This window comes from Benincasa hispida, chromosome 6 (genome assembly GCF_009727055.1).
Source record: "Benincasa hispida cultivar B227 chromosome 6, ASM972705v1, whole genome shotgun sequence".
Taxonomy (NCBI): Eukaryota; Viridiplantae; Streptophyta; class Magnoliopsida; order Cucurbitales; family Cucurbitaceae; genus Benincasa; species Benincasa hispida.
Window position 1 is genome coordinate 48,272,344 of NC_052354.1, and position 11,855 is coordinate 48,284,198.

Here is an 11,855-nt window from a genome sequence, read left to right on the forward strand (position 1 = left end):
TTTAATTTTTGAAGTTGTCCACTCTCCCAGAACCGAGTAATTACAACCTAATTTCAACTCTAATGACTCTAACAAATTTATAAACTCTTTTTCACACATTAATGCTCATAAACATGTGGGCAATTACAAATTTCCACAAAAAATTTAAAGAAAAACAATGCCAAAACCGTAATATATCCACTTTAGTCCACATTTCATTCAACATTAGAAAAAAAGGAAAAAAATACAAACCAAAAGCAATTGAGCGTAATTAAAGCATGCTCTGATACCACATGACGGAACACGAGACATATGCAACAGAATAAGCATCTAATTACACTCTAATTGCTTCTAATTAAAAGGAAATTAGTATGCAAATGTAAAAAAAAAGTTAGTAAACTAAAAAGGATAGTGTACAACCTTTGTAGCTCCCGAAAAATGTTTTTTCTTGCTGAATCTCGACCCGAACTCTATTGGACTACCACTAGAGTTTTGTTGCTATTCTCTGGACTCAGAACCGGGTTGTAGGACCCGGTGAATGAAGGAATGAAAAGAGAAGAAAGGGAGGTTCAAGGTTAATGTGAGAAAAAGGGTATTTTGGTGAGAATTTGGAAACCAAAATTATAGAAAATTCAGCTTGCTAAAAACGAAAGAAGAAGAAATTTGTTTTATAAAACTTCTTTTTATAAAGCAATTACATGCATCTAATGCATGTAAAAACTCACCAAAAATCAACACCTCACAAAGCACTAAACCAAAGTAGGCTATGTGTCATTCTATAATGTTTACATATAGTCCACTTAATTTAGTGGGATTATCCAACAAAAATGTTGGATAATTCCACTAACTCTAGTCAACGGCAAAATGGTCTTTTTCCATTTGGTCAAAGTCAAACTTTGACTTTCCCTAGCGAAAAAGCCAACCCTTTGACTTTTTACAGTTTTGACCCTCTTGACTAATTTTGACCTCCCGAACATGAATCAGCATTCATATTTTCAAAATTCAAATCACATTTAAATATAGAGTGCCATACAAAAAACTGATAGTGATATCACATATACTTGTCGGTTTTACTACCTTTTCTTAATTCGAACAATTCAAATTAATCCAACATACTGTTCTAAGTTTAATCCATATGAGCTAGCAGAGGGACCTAATGAACCTACAGATCATGGGCTCCAAAAATACGAGATTAACTGGTAAAACTCTTTAACCTAATTAATCAACATTTGTTAACTAACGGGTCATTCCACTAAAGTCCCGTAGTTGATCTCCCCTCACTGTAGATATATTTCTGTCCATCTGATATAACCATAGCTAGTAAGTCAATCTTTCACAGGTTGTTCGTGGTCTTGGCTAGGTCAAAATACCGTTTTACCCCTGAGAACACTTCTTGTACCTTTAGTCCCACTGAACCTCTAAAGAACAATTGATTTGTTGTCCAACCAACAAATCGAGTCCCTCTCAGCTTAGTGAGAGGGTGGGTCTCTCTGTTTTAATTTCGAAGTCAGCACTTAAGGGAACAACCTATCTACTACCACTAGAGACGAGTAGAAGTGAAGTCCGTCTTGCACTCTATGTCCCCAGCTATTTACCCGGTCTTACCCCTGAAATGGGAGGCTTATTGAGCCAGCGTTGTTGAGTTGCTCTCACCCATGCAGATCTAAGGATAATCCCGAATAAACAGGAGTTCATAGTTAGCTCAGGATTGAGATCGCGTTACCTAGGTCATCAAATTTGAATTAGTCAGTTTTATACAGTAAATGGTGTTATAAAGAAAAAGTAACTAAGTCATGGTCCAATCTTATACAAACTTATTGCATAGGATGCCCCCACTCACATATCTCTATATGAACGATTTAGGATCACATTGTTTGTACTAACTACAAAGTAAGCTGCATCCATAGTGTCCCCAGAACAAGGCGCCCAACCTTATCCCTATACTATAGACCATTTTAGGCTATATACTCAAACTTGATCCATGTTTTATGTCATCACATAAAGTTCAAGTCTACATTAAATAGCCTCAGGACCTTAGTTTATTGGATTCAAGATTACAATTTCAATAACAATTTTATCGAAAAACAAAACAAAATATGTTTATCAATTTACAAACTACGAGTTTTAGGACATAAAATCCAACAGGTTATCATATTTATTTATAATTATTAATTGTTTGATAATTAATTTCCTTTCTCTCTCTAACCACCCTTAGTGGGAATTTAATTAGTTTTTGTGGCTTTTGGAATAAAATAAAATATAATTTTATGATTCCAATAGACAAGCATTCACGTTTTGAAAGACTACACGATTTGCTTGAGTGTCTATGAGATAGACACTTAGACTACATGATTGAGAATTCTTTATGTGCGATAGAGTTATCTTCCTCAATCGTCTTCCTCCTCCAACTCCAAAGCACCCTCCTAACAAAAATAGCCAGAGCCCACCAATTCTGGATTCTCACACCGAGAATACCAAGGTAATTAAGTGGTAGTGTCCTCTTTTGGTTCAAGAGTTGCGTTGGTTCTTACTGTTGTTTTGAGTGTTCATGTTGTTCAATGTGTTCATGAACGTACGAAGGATTTACTTGAAGAAAAGTTCTTCAAAGGTATAATCTTTTGAACCTTGGTTTTGTTAAAAAGCATGTTGTAATTTACTTAAAGTGCATAATCTGTCTGTATTTACTGTAAATGTATGTGTTCAATCGAAATGTGATTTGGATGATCTGCTTCTGCTTAAAGGTTCTCTGTAAAACGAGTTTCTGCAATTGGTATCAGAGCCCGGATGTGTTCTAATTTTCAAATTCCATTTTTTGTTTTGAATCGTTTACAGTTTGGTGGGTTTTACTTCTGCATTGCATTTAATGGTTAAATGGATGTGGATGTTGTTGATGGATGTTTCGGGATAGTTGTCTCTATTTTGTCTTTCCTTTTCATTTACAAAAGTTAATTATAAGGGCCCTTACGTTTTTTGGCATTAAAGCTTGCAATCAAGTCTGTATTCATTTAGAGTTTAGAGTCGTTCGTGAAGCAGCAGAGCAAAGGTTGTAGTTCATTTCGATGGAGAAGACAAAACGATGGTCACGTCGTGTAACTTAAGCTAGACGGTCGTTTAGATTTGGCTATGCATTCGTGTACAGTTGTTCTGCATGATCGTGTAACATTTTCTAAACGATCGCATAGCTAATGCTACGTGATTGTGTAAAGTGTTTACTCGATCATGTTGTGTTGGTTGCATGATTGCATAGGTGATCGAGGGGTAAACAATCGTGTGGTATTTGATACTCGATGCAAGGCATGCATGCTAAACGTGTAGGCTATCATGCTCATCGCGCCAGTAGCTACACGATCGAATAATATACGATCCTCGACTCTTGCTACTCGATCGTGTAGACTATCATGCCCATCGCATAGTCGTTAGCTAGCTCGACGCAGGCTGCTCGATCACGTGGACTTTCATGCTCATCACATAGTCCTAAACTACATGATTGATGCTATACGATCGTTTACACTCGATGCTCGTTGCTCGACGATCAGAAAATTTGCTACATGATCAAGTTATGAGGCTTCAAGGTGAGGGGCTCAAGACTCGATTCACCTGTTCCAAACCGATTGACTCAAACTTTTGTAATAGATTAACATTTCTTTTTCAATTTTTAGATAAACTATCCCGATCCATCAATTTTATTTAAATATGCATATGATGTAAGTTTCTCTTATATGCCATAATGTATGTCATATAGTTTTAAAACCCACCATAGGTTATGTATTTTATTTTTTTTTATTTTTTTTTTTGCATCATTTTATATTATAAGTGTTATAATATATTAGTATGCATGATTAAATTACTTAAAGCATGCTCATGCATCATATAATATAAAAGTTATAATATATGCATGCATTATAGCATATCCATGCATCATTTACATTATAAATGTTATAATATAAGGTTGTATGTATGTATGGAACGTATGCTTAGTTCATTACTTTCTTATATAAACATTATATATATTAGTAATGAATGAACATTGCATGAAGCATGACACTTAGGTTTATTTATAAATGTTACAAATACCTTATGTATATCTAGTTAGCAATGTTGAATGGTTTTAATTGTTTCATTTTTATAAAAGTTATAATTAAGATAAACATACATTAATGAAATTAGAATTAAAATCAATTATAAAGAGATGCATGCAAACCTTAGACTTTAATCATCTTTTAAAAATGTTTTAAATTTTGATTGAGATAGACTTAAGATCACATTTCTAATAAGATTAGAAATCTAAGTTTAATCTTGTAAATCGGTTGATAACTTGTAGAAATACAAGTTATTTATATCGTTTTATTTAGATTATGTGGCAAAAAAAAAAGGGAAAAGTTGCATCAATCGTATAGAAATTGGCTTAGAAACGCGAAAATAGTAAAGTGTCGTAAACACACCTGCTAACCCCATTGCGATGGCAAAATGGAATGTCCAAGTCTTTTTTTTGTAGGAAACAGGTCACCGCATGCGACATCCGCTCGAGGACAAAGAATGAACAACGCATTCGCACTGCATGCAGAGGGCAATCAAGAATGAAAAAGAACAACGCAATTTCAACACATGCGACGATCGATCATGGACGCAAACGATCAACGCATTTATACCGCATGCGGCAATCGATAAAAAGATCAAAGCAATTACACCGCATGCGATGATCAATCGTAGATGAAAAGAGTGACGCATTCGCAAAGACTTCTGAAATTGTACAGCTTTTCTGTTGTACGATTCTAACAAATTAAATGTGGAGCAAAACGGACGTTTCCACTAAGCCAGGGCAGGAAAAATCATCTTTTCTAAGTGGGACCACTGATATAGAAGGTGCCAAGGTCTATAAATAGCTACATCAAATTCAAAGAAAGGAGGTTGGTCTGAAGAGACAACTTAGAGAAAATTCGGGGAGAAAGATGAGACAAGAACGAAAGGTAAGTCTCTGGAGCAAGCATTCATTCCCATTCCCGAAGAAGAAGCTCTGTGTAAAGATCACTTCTACCTGGAAAACAAGCCTGAGAAGGAAGCTTTCCACTCCATTCCTACCATACGTCGGCAAGCAAATCGTCTCCGATCGGGATCCGAGTCAAGACATTGACACGCTTTCTGTATTTTGTTCTAACTTTCTATTCATTTACTGTGTTCATCTCTAATCTTTCATTCACTATCTATAACAAATGCTTATCTTTAGAATTTAATATCATTATCATATTCATCATCATCTCTCTGTTCTTCACCATACATTTATCATCCATTTCCTTCACCATGTGTAACTAATCCCCAGGGTAAGGTTTAAGGATTAAGCAAGTAAGTTCATCCTTGTTGAAGAAATCAGCTAAGTTTAGCTAACGCATGCTCGACGGCATCTTCACCTGTGAAAGCAGAAGTGAAGATGTTATTCCGTCTCTCAAAAGAAGGTTGGAAGAATGTGTTAACTGAAGCGAGAAGTATTTCCAGAGATGGAAATAACCTTGCTTTCACAATGTTCATCCCTGTTTCACCATAGACATATGGGAACGTGGCTGATCACTGAAAGGTGGAAGCCAAGGGAAAGTGGAACCTTAGTTGCGTCCTCAACAACATTGACGAACTTGCGATGTCCTTTCCCTCAACCCATTCTCTTTCTGACACATGTCATAAGACATGCCACCGCATTCATCAGATACTTTTGCACATCTTCACAGCCAGTCCTCAACTTGTATATTTAATTGTTAATTACCGCACTTTATTTTATTACCGAACTTTATTTTATCACCACAATTTACTTATCATCACATTTTATTATCGCACTTTATTTATCATCGCATTCTATTCTTTATCGTAATTTACTCTCTACTGCATTTTACTTTTCTCAAATCAATTCATTATTCTTTTTGTTTACCGGTCACATATATTACATCAGTATCGCATTAATCACCGTAATTCCCGTGTTCGACCTCATATTACTTTAAGAAACTTGTGTTGGAATTATACTTAGTTCCAACGTAAGAAAACTTGTGACACGCGCACACTACACGAACGCATACAACGAAAGCATCTAAGCATCACCGCATACATTATTTAGAACGTAGTATCGCATATTATTATTATCGCAAAGCGCATACGTCAGCAACCTCATAAGTTGTTTGACCATACACGATCAACGAATATTCATCAATTCAAGCATTACATCGATTTAGTAGGATTAAATTGATTCTAATAAAATATTAAATATGTAACAAATTTATCTATAAGGGACCTTTTGGCTAAGGCTGATTCTGGTTAGGCTGAGGTACTTAAGTCGATGGAAACGTCGCACCCCTACCTGCAAACCTACCTGGAAAGGTGAATTAGATAGATTGTTATATACATGAAAATTTGATGAAAGTTTGTTAAAGAGTTTAATAAGACTTGAATCAAACTTGTTTAATCAAAACAAGTGTTGTTTTTTAGCAAATTAAACAAACCACTTAGTTAAAATCAGTAGTCGGATTTTCTAAGTTAATGAACCCTAGGTAGAACACATTCAGTGGGAGGTAAATGGGGTATATGATACTTCACTTTACTTCTACACGTTTCTCCCTAAAAGTATACACCATGAGATCTATTCTCGGCCTCGAGGCACTTCAGGAGTGTCCCCCTATGGGTGGCATTTGGGTAAGTCAATACCAAGGTGAATAAAGAGAATGTTCATAGTAAGTGGGAGCAGGACGTGTGACAACATATCCTTCAGTCTCTCTCATTAGGTCGGATAAAGTTTTTGTGCATCGCCTTGTGGCACCTTGGGAGTGTCCTCCTAAAGGATGGCAGTTTTGCACAACTCTTTATTTGATCTCCAGAAATGGATAGGTTGCTTTAGTCTCTTGTCCTAATCGGCTTTTTCCTAAGGTTGACTCATTAGGATGGGACTCTAGGGCCTAAAATGAGGGGTTACACTTACACAAAATTGTTAAGGATGTTAACAAATTCTGGACCAAATAATGGTGATGGACCAAACAATGGTGACTCTTAGATTCAGATACAAGGAGTTTTTTCTGTCTAATGGTTGAGATTGTCTCATTCCAGTGAAAGGGCAATTGATCACCTTACGGTGACTTTTGTCCTACCTCATCGGAGCATCATTGCAAAATAGATGCCACTTAGGGTACATTAGAACTATTTTGCTAAAATTGATTGGTTTTCTAAAAGTGATTTAATGCAAGTAGACTTAATTAAGTTTGTTCATTTTTTCAGAAATTTAAAAATGGTTACCGTTACACTTTTTTAACTTGTCGCTGATAAACTGACTGGCGAAAATTAGGCTAGTTAGAAAAATACTATTAACATGATACTAATCATCAATGACCTCCGTTTCTTCCTTATGGAGGAATGTTCTCCTATTCCACCTCCTACCGTTGCTCGAAACGTTTGAGAGGCGTACGAGCACTGGACACGGGTGAACGAAAAGGCCCAATCGTATATCTTGGTCAGCCTTAACGATGTTTTAGCCAAGAAGCATGAGCCCATGATCACTGCATGTGAGATCATGGAGTCCCTGAGGGGAATGTTCAGACAACCGTCCACGCAGCTCAGACGCAACGCTCTAAAGTACATCTTTAATTTACGGATGAAGGAGGGAACATTTGTTTGGGAACATGTTCTCAACATGATGGTCCTCTTCAACGTGGCGGAGATGAACAGGTCGACCATCGATGAGACAAGCCAGGTTAGCATAATTCTGGAGTCATTACCAGAAAGCTTCCTTCACTTCATTAGCAACGTTGTTCTGAACAGGGTTGATTACAACCTTACAACTCTACTCAATGAGTTGTAAACTTTCCAATCTTTGTTGAAAAGCAAGGAGAAGAAGGTTGGTGAAGCATATGTTGCTTCATCTTCCAAAAAGTTCATAAAGGTTTGACTTTTGGAACTAAGTCTGCACCTTCTTCATCCGGTACCAGAAAGTGGAAAAAGAAGAAGGGTGGTAAAGGGAAGGCACCTGCTAACCCCCAACCTTCTGCTCCTAGAGGTAGGCAACAAGTGAGGGTTGACAAAGGAAACTGTTTTCATTGCAACCAGCATGAGCACTGGAAGCGGAACTGCCCATGATATTTGGCTAAGAAGAAGAAAGCCAAACAAGGTAAATATGATTTAATAGTTTTGGAAACTTGTTTAGTGGAGAATGATGATTTTGCATGGATTATTGACTTTGGGACCACTAACCATGTTTTTTCTTCATTTCAGGGAATTAGTTCCTAGTGGCAGCTTGATGCTGGTGAGATGATGATGCGAGTTGGAACCGGACACGTCGTCTCAGCTGTGGTAGTGGAAGGTCTCCGGTTGACTTTACATAATAGATTTCTCATTCTAAATGATATATATGTAGCTCCCGATTTAAAGAGGAACTTAATTTCTGTAAAGTCTTTGCTTGAATGTAATTATCAACTAAATTTTTCTGTTAATAAAATGTTTATTTTGAAAAATGGTGTTGATATATGTTTAGCTCAACTGGAAAGTAATTTGCATGTGCTAAAACCGTTAGCAACAAATGCCCTCCATAATATAGAGATGTTTAAAACTGTTGTAACTCAAAATAAATGACTTAAAATTTCTCCTAAAGAAAACACTCAACTTGGCACCTAATATTAAGACATATTAATCTCAATAGGATTGAAAGGTTGGTGAAGCATGGACTTCTAAGCGAATTAGAAGAAAATTCTTTATCTATGTATGAGTCATGCCTTGAAGGCAAAATGACTAAAAGATCATTTACTAGAAAATGTTATAGGGTCAAAGAGCCTTTAGAGCTAGTGCATTCAGACCTTTGTGGTCTGATGAATGTACGAGCCAGGGGAGGTTATGAATATTTCATCATTTTCACTGATGATTATTCAAGGTATGGGTACATTTATTCAAGGAATAGTTTTCCAACTCTCAGCATCTGGTACACCTTAGCAGAATAGTGTATCAGAAAGGAGAAATCAAACCCTGTTGGACATGGTTCAGTCCATGATGAATTACGCTTCCTTACCTGACTCGTTTTGGGTTATGCAGTGGAGACTGCAACTTATATCCTGAACTGTGTTCCCTCCAAAAGTGTTACCAGAACACCTTTGAAGTTATGGAATGGTCATAAAGCTAGTTTATGTCATTTCCGTATCTGAGGTTGCCCAGCACATGTGCTTGAAGCTAATCCTAAAAGGTTAGGGTTAGGATTAAATAGCGCAAGAGAGAGTCTTTCCCGCTCCGTGGGGTACGAAATTACGCTATTGGAACTACGTTCAAGGTTCTGTCTATTTGTAGGCTACCCCAAAGGAATACGAGGAGATTATTTTTAAGATCCTAAAGAAAACAAAGTGTTTGTATCGACAAATGCTACTTTTCTTGAGGAGGATCATATAAGGGAGCACAGATCTAGAAGCAAAATCGTGTTGAATGAGCTTTCCAAAGAAACTACTGAATCTTCAACAAGAGTTGTTGGAGAGCCAATTTGAAGTGTATGCAATTGTCTTAATTTGCGAATTGAACTACTTAAGAACTATTGAGCCAATTTGAAAATCCGTTGGCAAGTTCCTCTTCTTTTTAGAACTCTTGAAATTTTGGCATTAGTTGTCAAACTATGCTATTGTTTTGAATGCTCTGTAATATTATAACTAAACATTTGTATATTTGACTAAACTCCTCTAAATCCTACTTCCATCTTACTTTTTAATTTTGCCACATATACTTTGTTTTAATAAGTGGCATCATTGCTAACCTTTGTTTTTATTGTCTATACAATTTTATTGTATACAACAAAACGAATAAGAGACTCCATTGTAATGTAGATTGTTGTTTATAGTGACAGTATAAGTTAAGGTCATAACTTGGGCCCGATTTGATAATCATTTTGTTGTTATAACTTGAGCATTAGATTACTTGTATCATACATGCAGGAAAAAAATGTAATTAAAAAAGGAAGGAAATAATTCAACTTTAATGGTTGATTTGCTAATACAAGATTTATGCAACGGTAAGAAATTAGGAGAGGATTAAGTTGGATGACAGCACAATAATATTCAATCAGTGGCTCTAAATGGAAGGTCTTGACCAACTTCAATATTGATTTGTTTCATTTTAGGGATAGAATGAGGCTTTGCATATAGATGAAGATGATGACTCAAATGGCTCTTAAATGTATTCCACCTCCTACTTGCCAAATTGTATATTCATAGTGGTATTTGGTGAGTTTTGAAAGACACACATTGAATAAAATCCATGAAAATAGGAGAAAGTGAAGAATTTAGAGAAATTTCTTATTTTATATTTTGTGAATTTATTTTATTTTATTTATTTATATATTATGTTTAATTTATTGTATTATTTATTATATTATATTTATTTTAATATTATATTTTATTGGTAGCATGTTATTATTGTACTCCTCAAATTCACACACATTTTTATTCTCATGCATTCTTACCATCCATTAGACTTTACCCATGAAATTACAATTACCTAAAAGAGTACATTATTATATATGTGTACTCTGTTAAACAATTTGACAAAATAAAATAATGTTATGAGAATTAATTTGTCAATAAATGTAAACAAAATTTTGTCAAAAAGAAAACCAAATGTAAACAAAACAACAAAAAAACCAAAAAAAAAAATGATACCAAAAAAACGAAACGTCGACAGCAGGGTTCGAACCTGCGCGGGCGAAGCCCAACAGATTTCAAGTCTGTCTCCTTAACCACTCGGACATATCGACATTGACGTCTGGATCAAGATTTATTTTAATTATTGTTAAACTTTACACATAATTTTGAATTGTTTTTCTCCATAAGTTTACATATTTATTGTTTAATAATCATTCTAATTGTGTTTATTATATTTTCTCTGTGTGAAGTTGCATTTAATTATCCAAACGTAGGTTATTTTTCAGTCATAACTTTTTTGTGTGAGTTTAATTTTGTATTATTTTTTATTCTTAGTGTTGAAAATTCAAACCAAGAGGCTTTAAATTTAAGTTGGGAGATTGTATGTAGAAATTTGAATAGAATTTGATGGTACTGTAAGTTAGGAGAAGGTTATAGGAGTATTGTTGAGGTTCAATAAAGAAACTTACTACTATATATATTTGGAAAACTCTCTTTAGAGGTCTCACAATTGCACTAACTATCTATATAGGATTATGTAGAAAACAAGGTTGTGGTTTTTGTTTTCACCTTTTTACTATTTACTACTCGTAGAATTCTGCGAGTTTTTTCTGAACTTGTAGAAAACAAGGTTGTGGTTTTGGTTTTTGTTTTCATCTCTTGATTGCTTTTTTTTAAAGATACTATATCAAAAAAACATTCTCAAAATGAACATGCAACGAATCCAAGGTGATACAAAGAATGACGAAGTGCTAGACATGATTCTCATGGGCATTTCTTTTTGTTACATTATTATCATCATTATATGTTTATGTTTCTTTGATGAAGGGTATGCAATTGTCTTAATTTGTGAATTGAACTATTTAAGAACTATTGAGCCGATTTGAAAATCCATTGACAAGTTCCTCTTCTTTGTAGAACTCTAGAAATTTTGGCATTAGTTGTCAAACTATGCTATTGTTTTAAATGCTCTGTAATATTATAACTAAACAATTGTATATTTGACTAAACTCCTCAAAATCCTACTTCCATCTTACTCTTTAGTTTTTCCACATATACTTTGTTTTAATAAGTGGCATCATTGCTAACCTTTGTCTTTATTGTTTATACAATTTTATTCTATACAACAAAACGAATTACAGACTCCATTATAATGTAGAGGCTCTTGACCCAAGTTTTGCTTTTCTTTTCTTTTTTTTTTTTTTTTTTTTTTTACTTTTGTGGTTTTGTTTTGATCTTGTGTTT

At 34.9% G+C, this 11,855-nt stretch overlaps 1 non-coding gene across 1 annotated transcript; it reads right to left on the minus strand.

The window, feature by feature from the left end:
• Positions 1 to 10,641: 10,641 nt before the first annotated feature.
• TRNAS-UGA lies at positions 10,642 to 10,723 on the minus strand. The gene has a single exon. It is a non-coding gene; the product is annotated as a tRNA-Ser (tRNA).
• Between the last annotated feature and the right edge of the window lie 1,132 nt (positions 10,724 to 11,855).